The sequence below is a fragment of the Euprymna scolopes genome, chromosome 21 (genome assembly GCF_053919585.1).
Source record: "Euprymna scolopes isolate OS-2025 chromosome 21, ASM5391958v1, whole genome shotgun sequence".
NCBI lineage: Eukaryota > Metazoa > Mollusca > Cephalopoda > Sepiida > Sepiolidae > Euprymna > Euprymna scolopes.
The window spans coordinates 496,874-505,646 of record NC_136502.1 but is presented as its reverse complement, the minus strand read 5'-3'; the positions used below and the strand labels follow the sequence as shown (position 1 = coordinate 505,646).

Genomic DNA, 8,773 nt, shown 5'->3' with positions numbered 1-8,773 from the left:
TCCTTCCATGCACATAGTTGTCAATGGCTGAATGAACACGTGTACACCCAAGACTTTCATTTCTCAACAGAAAATAAACGACATGTTTATTTTATCCCAGCATTTGAGTTCTTTGTTTCCTTCATTCAATTCGTTTCATTATTTTTTCTTGTAGTGAGGTTAGGGTATTTATATCCTGGTCCGCAACAATAGCATATCAATTTTTTCACCTTATTTTTTGCTTTGTTGGCTATTATGGACAATTACGACGATTTTTAACCTCAAACGAATGATTACGTGGCGGACTTGAACGAGCCCCCCCCCCCTGCCGTAAACTTAATTCTTTTTCATGGTTTCTTATTTTTTTTTTTTTGCGGTTTATCGTCGATAACAGACTTAATTTTAATATTAGCAAGAATTTAAAAAAAAAAGTTTATTTAATGACTTTTAACGCGTGGGATCACTTTTCAGTTATAACATTCTATTAAATTGATACCCCACTTTGCAATAAATCAACACAACTCTCCTTATTAAGGTGTCACGTGTTCGCTTTGATGTAAAAATTTATAAGGAAGAATGAAAAGAAATTGTAATAATTCAAACTAAAATAATTTATTTAAGAAAAATTTATAATGAAGAACGACCGCAAAGTGAAGTATCAATTTAATAGAACGTTATTATTGAAAAGTGATCCCCCACTTTAAAAGTCATTAAATAAACTTAAAAAAAAAAAAAAAATTCCTGCTAATATGAAAATTAAGTCTGTTATCGACGATAATCCGCAGTCAGAAAAAAAAATAATAAATAAAAAAAAAAACGTGAAAAGGAATTAATTTTACAGCAGGAGAAATATTCGTTCAGATGCGAAGGGGAGAAACTCGTTCAGGTCCGCCGTATGTGTAAACAAAAATGAATTGCGATGCTAATGCTCTGGTCTCTTTCTAAGTGCGATGAATAATTTTCTACAATATGATTCGATTCATGTATTCATAAATGTTTCGCAATTTGTCATCGTAACGTATTAGAAGAAAAGTTCTCTCCCTTTATTGGAACTCTTCACTCGCGTGCGCCGTTGTGAAAGGAGATAATTCCAGTTTGATGATGTATTGTACAGCTTCTATGTTACTGTTACACGTGTAAAACAGTTAAAACACAGCTAGCAAAAAAGTAAAATGAAAACCACGTGTTTATGAAGTTCTAATTTCTGCATTGTCTCAATTGTAATATATTATTGCTTCTATCGTTTGACAGAAACGCGCCACAGAGCCTTAGCCTTGGAAATCACATTTCGCAGGTTTTGGGTTTTAATCAATTCATTAAAAACAGGTAGGTCTAGTCTTTACCCACCCCCCTTTATATTCATTTGTTTGCCAACGTGCAGTCATTTACTTTACAAGTGTTATTTAATTAGTAAACACGCATATTAATCTACTCGAGCGTGGCCTACGCAAGTAAAAAGCCGTTACGTAACTTGTTGACCTCGCAGAATCAAGTACAATGGCCACAATTAGGTCATAGACAACTATTAAGAGGATAGTTATTTTCTGTTTTAATTCTCAAAGAAATTACCGAGGGATGTATAAAACTAGGCGCGGCGATAACGGAAGGAGGGGGAGTAAGTATTTTTTGATGGAGTCTCTCTTAAAAAATCTACCAAAAGTCAAGTAATTATATAATCAATACGAAATTTTCACCGATTATTAAGTGAAGAATGAACCTTATAATGGGGTACTTTTTTTTTCATAATCGATATATATATATATATATATATATATATCTATATATATATATATATATATATATAACCTACAACCACCCCTTTCTTTATTTGTGGTTAGAAATATGCTTAAAATAATCAGCCGAAACTGAACAAAATATGTTGTATTGTGGTGAGGGTGAGGATTGTAGATAAAAAACCCAACAAAAACAACTGCGCACGCATCAGATTTTAAGGTAGAAAATCCAAATTTTGAATGTGTTCAATTCTTTATCCATTGTGTTTTGAAGTGTGCAATTTGTTGAATATGTTAATAATAATTGCTCTTCCAGATTAGCATATATATATATATATATATATATATATATATATATATATATATATATATATATATATATAAACACTACTTTTAAATCTTTGAAAACTAAATTAATTATTTTCTTTTAGTGAGCCCAATATTACTAATATACATATATAATAGGAAATGCTTTGACACCAAAAAAGAGAAAAATCGACAAATCACTGCGCATTTTGTTCAAAATACGATAATTTCTTTCAGCAATTTGTTATGTGATATTTCCTCACCTATGGTAGACCATAAAGGCCTACAAACAGTTGTTATCTCTCCCTTTTTGTTTTTGCTGTGACTTGCGCTTGACTTAGTTTAAAGTGTGAGGGACTTGCATCTACCACACTCTCTCGTCCAGAAACATTTGGTCCTGATGGCAAGACAAAGTTAAGATGACCAAGCATGATACTAGATGCAGGAGTTGTTTCCAATACATACACGCCTAGCATTCCCAAAATGGTCACCCATCTTGTACTGAGCAACCTCATTGTTGCTTAACTTTGGGGATTATGTACGGAACAAATATGTATCGCTTATAAAAAACGAATTAAACCCTTATAAAGTTGATTCTTTACTTAATTATCAAAACAAACGGTAAAAATATATGGAAATTTACAGCACTAAATGACTTCATTTATTCATGTAAACGCTACCATAGTTTTTTCCTAACTGCCATTAAATTTTGGATTTTTTAATTTCGCCATACAAAATCTATAGAGTGATATAAAAGATGAAATTATTTGAAATTCATGTACTTCTGTTATAATATTTTTGCATATTCTTATAGTAAATCGTCCTAAATCTTATTTAAAAGAATTGGTTCAAAAACCTTTTAAAAAATATATAAATGCGTTATCCATCGAGATAAAAATGGTGGTGAATGGTGTTTTTTTTTGGAAAATTTAAAATTCTATTAAAAATAATAGAAAAAGTTTTATATTATTTTTCTTTTCATATGATAAAATTCAGGTTTTTTTTTATGAAAAAAAACCCAAAACAAATTGCTCAAGAATAATAGATTTTAATAGATTCAAAAAAGACAACTTGGTTTTTCTACAATTTTTTTCCCAAAAAGTTAAAAGAATTTTTGGTAAATTTTTACTTATTTTCCGCCTTAACAATTACTTTTAAAATGACGACTTGTACAGGTTTTTTGGTATGCTGTAAACGAATATCATATTTAAATTTTTTTGCAAAAGTAGCTTTCCGGATATTAAACAATGCGATTCCTTTATATTATCACTGATAGCCATTTTTGTACACACAAATATTTGTGCGTAAGGAATTGAATTACTAAATTTCTGAAAAATTACTTATTTAAGAAAAATTTAAATACGATATTCGTTTTCAGCATACCCCAAAACCTGTTCAAGTTGTCATTTTACAAGTGATCGTTAAGGTTAAATGTAAGTAAAAATTTACCAAATTTTTACTTACATTTAGATATGTGCAATTAAAGGGAAGTATTTATGCAGGTAAAATACTGTCATGAAGTTTTATTTTAAAAAAATGTATTTAATTATTAATTTAAAAAACAAAACAGTCCACGTAATAATCGTCATCTAACTGTGACCATAGTACATTATTTTGCAACGTCATCAGGTTGCATATCTTTAGTGGAACAGCTTTCTATTTACGTAGGCCACGTCCGAGTAGGTTAATGTGTGTTTATAATTTAATTTTAAATATCCGAATAAATTTGTGGTTTTGGTTATTTTAACTAAAGCAGTTTCATTTCGACTTCCTTTTTCTGTGGAAGTCTTGCCAGTGCATATCGAGAACAAGTCCTTTCTAATTAATATTCACACAATTCAAGTTTAATTTTAAAACTCTAGATAAAAAATAATCTTTATTTTAGAAGAATTCTTCTTCGGAATAGTTTTATTTATTTTCAATAAAATATGTGGCAATGATGCTTATTCACTCAATGGAGCCATTACTAAGTAACGAAATGCCCGAAGTAAGTAGTGTCAGACATTTTTGCATCCCTAATGAAAAAAGTTCTAAGTTTATGTTTGTTTCTTTTCAGTATTGATTTTAAACATAATAAATATGATAAATAAGAATATCAGTTGATTTACTTTTATGAATGTATCGCATATAATTAAAAAAAAGAAAGAAATATGTTTGATTATATATTTTTTGTATTTTTTTAAAAATGTTTATTTTTGCATTTTTTGAAATTTAATTCTATATATTAAATAAAAGACGAGATGTCCGGCATTGCCCAGTCATACAATATGTTAAACATGATATTTTAAGTTATGCGGATGCATATGTATTGTTATAGAATCAATCCTCTATTGAATATTATATATTATGAGGAATAATTTGCCCCGTAAACTAATTTGCAAAAAACTCTTGTTATTTTAAAGGATTATACTAGGAGTCTTCCAAGAGTAATGCTTTTTATTTTTTAATTCTGCCCGAATATTTTTACAAAAATCAATGTTAACTTAAAGTGTACAGATTAAGGGAAAATGTTTTAAACAAACGTAAGTAAAATTTATTTGTTAAAAAAAGTTTACGAACATTCTTACAATATTTTTTATCGAAAATTCTATAGAGGATTGATTCTATAATAATACATATGCAATCGGCATAACTTAAAATATCATGTTTAAGCATATTGTATGACTGGGCAATGCCAGATATCCAGTTAATCTTTTATTTAATATATAAAATTAAATTAAAAAAGAAAAGGTAAAACTACATAGAACTTTATTATATTATCAGGTCAATTCTTTGTTTTGATTGCTCTGTTTTATTAAACAAAACATAGTGCCACTTTGATGTTGGGGACTACTATCTGGGACATAATCTTCAGGGATACTATGTAGGGAGTTGAGCAGCAAGATGTCTGTTTACATTACACTTGAACTTCTGCATGTCAGTACAGTCAGGGAAGCAGGAACCTGGAAGGAAACTGCAAAGTCTAGCAGTTTCAGGGAAGAAACCATTAGAGCAGGAGATTTCTAGATTAAATTTTTACTGGGGGTGGGATTTTGCTGCTTGTCGGGTTTGTCAGGGGTATTTACTTCAAGGAGGGACAAGGGCTTGTAGTTCATCGGAGCACCTACCATTAAAATACTTGTAAAACAGGCAGAGGGATGCAACATTTCGTCAATAGGACAGCGGCTGAAGCCTAGTTGATAGTGCAGGACCTATTATGTTGGCGACTGTCTTTTGAACCTTGGCTAAGAGTGAGACACTAGTAGCACCAGCCCAAATGTGGCAACAATACTCTATACATGGGTGAATGGTGGCCTTGTAGAAGTACAGGATACCTTCAGGCATAAGTAACTTTATAGCATGGTAGAGGGAGCTAACCTTCTTTGCAGCAGCCTTGGCAATACTCTCAAGGTATCTGTTCCAACTTATATTCTCCATGAACGTTAAGTACTTTTAGGTATAAAAAGTTTATTTTTGGAACAACCCACTTATATTTATTTATTTTTCTACTCCAGATTTGCTGTGCACCTGAAGACTGATGACTGCACCAGAGAAAAATATCAAACTGGAATCTGACTCCACCAAAGACAAAATTACAGAAAATGTCACGTCAAAACCTCAAAGCAAACAGTATTCTTGTGAGTTTTGTGGCCTCGGATTTTCACAGCTTATATATTTGAAAATACATTTGCAAAAACATGAAGATGCAAAGCGATACTCTTGCAACATTTGTGAATATAAATGTTTGGATGGCGTGAGCTTGAAGCTGCATAAGACAATTCATAGTAAAGAGAAAGTTTTTTCTTGTGAAGTTTGCGGCTATGCATGTTCAGCCTCATGGAAGTTATCAAAACATGTCACGACACACGCAAGAGAGAAACGAAGTACAAAGAAGAAATCATTTTCTTGCAATTATTGTGATTATACTTGTTCACAGCGAATTAGCTTGAATGAACATAAGAAAATACACAGCAAAGAAAAAATATTTTCTTGTGAAGTTTGTGATTATACATGTTTCCGAAGTTCGGCTTTAAAAATCCATGTCACAACCCACACCGGTGAGAGAGCGTTCACTTGTAATGTTTGTGATGCATCATTTGCGACCAAAAGCCGTTTGAAGACGCACATGCGCATACACAGTGACGAGAAACAATTTGCTTGTGAAATTTGTGGATATCAGTTTGTGTTTATTTCAGGTTTAAAAAGACATTTACGAACACATTCTGGGTAGTGGCTGTACTCTTGCAATGTTTGCACACTTGTGTTTCCCGTTGTGACCAACTTGAAAAGACACATGCTGACCTTAACAGAGCAGAGAGGGAGAAAATAACAAAATATCAAGGACTTATGTATGATATAAGAAGGAACTGGAATCTTAAGAAGGTATCAATCATACCAGTCATTATAGGAGCAACCGGGCTAATGAAAAAGAATTTCAAAAACTATCTGGCGAATATACCCAGTGAACCAAGTGCAAAAGAAATACAAACAATAGCACTTAATGAGACAGTTAGAATCTTAATAAGATCTCTTGGTTGGAGTAAATAAACTAACGGGAGAATGTTTGGCATCTAGTAGAATGCCCCATTCCCAGGAAAACAAAGTGATAAGAAAATTAAAACAAAAAATGGAAAAGTCACAGTGTTCTATAACAAAGACATACAGACGGGCAGATACCTAAAAGACAAGGCCATTAAGCCAGACATTGTAATATGGAACAAGCCCAAAAGAACTGCACTCATTATTGATGTCACAGTTCCAAATGACTATGGCCTTAGTAGACCTGAACACAAAAATAACAAAATATCAGGACCTAAAGAATGATTTAAAAATGACATGGTCTCTAAAAGAAATCAACATTATACCGGTTGTAATAGGAACACTGGCCTAATAAAAAAACATAATAAATACTTGAAAACAATCCCTGGAAGATTGAGCTGTAATGAAATACAGTTGAAAAGGCAACGTTTATTCTTAAAAGGGCCATCGGATATAAATCCAAATCTTAATTAAATCAAGTGTTAGCACCTTGATCTTTTGAAACTAATTGAAGCAAATTAAAAAAAAAGTGAGAAATAATATCTATGTGACGTTTGTGGTTTAGCATTTTTAACGCCTTCCATTTTGAAAATGCAATAGCTTGTACACACAAATGAGAGCCCATTTGCTTGCAGCATTTGTGCAGCTTCATTTTCAAATTTTTGCTTTCGAAACGTCATTCAAAAATACATAATTAAAAAATCCGCTAATTAAAGTCAAAGTGAAAAGAGTTAACCACTAAATAACAAGAGAACTCTAATACCTATAGGAGATAACTTGGGAGAAAATTTGGATGCCTACTGCATAGAATTTGAATGCCTATTTCGAGAGAACTTGAATACCTACAAGACACTCCTTAAAAATACATAACTAAGAAATCCATTAATCAAAGCCAGGGGGACGACAGCCTGAGTTCAGGATGCCAATAAGACTCAATCAAAAGAGATTAGATTTCTCCTGTTACTTAATGATTACTAGGGATAGGACAACAGCATATTCTTTTCATTGTTTTGACTTGAGTGTGTATCCACTGATATCTTATATGCTTTTATATATAGAGCAATGTGATTCTCAATTTATTAACTGTGTCGGATATTTACTCGAGAGTCAAAACAATGAAAAGAATATTCTGTTGTCATAGCTCTAGTAATTAACCACTAAGTAACAAGAGTAACAGAGGAGATAACTTAAATGCCTATTTGAATGTCTATTTGGAGAGAACTCGAATACCTAGTAGACACTGTTCTTAAAAATGCATAACTAAGTAATAGCATACAGCTTTCGTATTGTTGACTGACCACAAAAAGACAAATGGACTAAACAATAAAACAAGGAAAATATTGTACATTGTACCGATTAACATTCAGAAACAAGTGTCTGCCTAGACTGTATCTGCCCAGAGAAGCAGGAGGCATGGGTCTCTCAGAAATTAACCGTCATCATTGTGCCACTTTTGAGCACTGAGCAATGTCTGATGAGCTGCCTGAATCCAAACCTCAAGATGGCACATCAACATCAACAAGAGCCAGCCAAACACCCTCCATCATGAAACTGGACAAAGATTTTGGACAAGATTGTCTTAAAAATGAGACAGAATCACAAAACAAGCCTGCTATGGAAATAACCCTCCAAAATTACCAAAATACACCAATACCTTTCATTGCAAAAAACTGAAATGAGCCAACCAACAGTGTGCCAAGTATGTTCTGGATTAATTCACCCAGGACTATACAGATAAGGAAGATTCAATAGACTTGGTAAAAAGAGGAAAAGAGGATTGCTCCAATATGATCAAGAGAATATAATAAAGGTTTGATGATCAATACTTTTAAGAAGATGAATGAAGTCACAGCAATGAAAAATAGATAGTGTGAGTCACCTGACATCCAGTTGTAAGGTTCTACTGGGGGATGGTTACTATACGACCCAACACAAGGGTGTGTGTAAAGATCTCTACTGGATGATTTATAAAAAGTTGAATATCGAATGCTGTAGCAAGTCCTGGGAACATATCCTGTTGGAAATAAATCATAAACCATCCATTATGTCTATGCGATTCTTACAACTATGCGATAAAAAACTGAGCTATTAAGCCTGACATAGTGATATGTGACATGCAGGAGAAAGATGTAACCTTAGTAGAAGTTAGTGACCTCAATGATACTGTGTTAAACAGAGTTAAGAGTGAAAAGTGAAGGTCTTATGTATTATATAATATGAAAGTCTTATGTACATCA

At 32.3% G+C, this 8,773-nt stretch overlaps 1 long non-coding RNA gene across 1 annotated transcript; it reads left to right on the top strand.

Moving 5' to 3' along the window:
• The first annotated feature begins 1,032 nt into the window (after window positions 1-1,032).
• Window positions 1,033-7,865, top strand: LOC145241952 (uncharacterized). The gene is made up of 2 exons (XR_013862618.1): window positions 1,033-1,305; window positions 5,513-7,865. It is a non-coding gene; the product is annotated as an uncharacterized LOC145241952 (long non-coding RNA).
• Window positions 7,866-8,773: the final 908 nt, after the last annotated feature.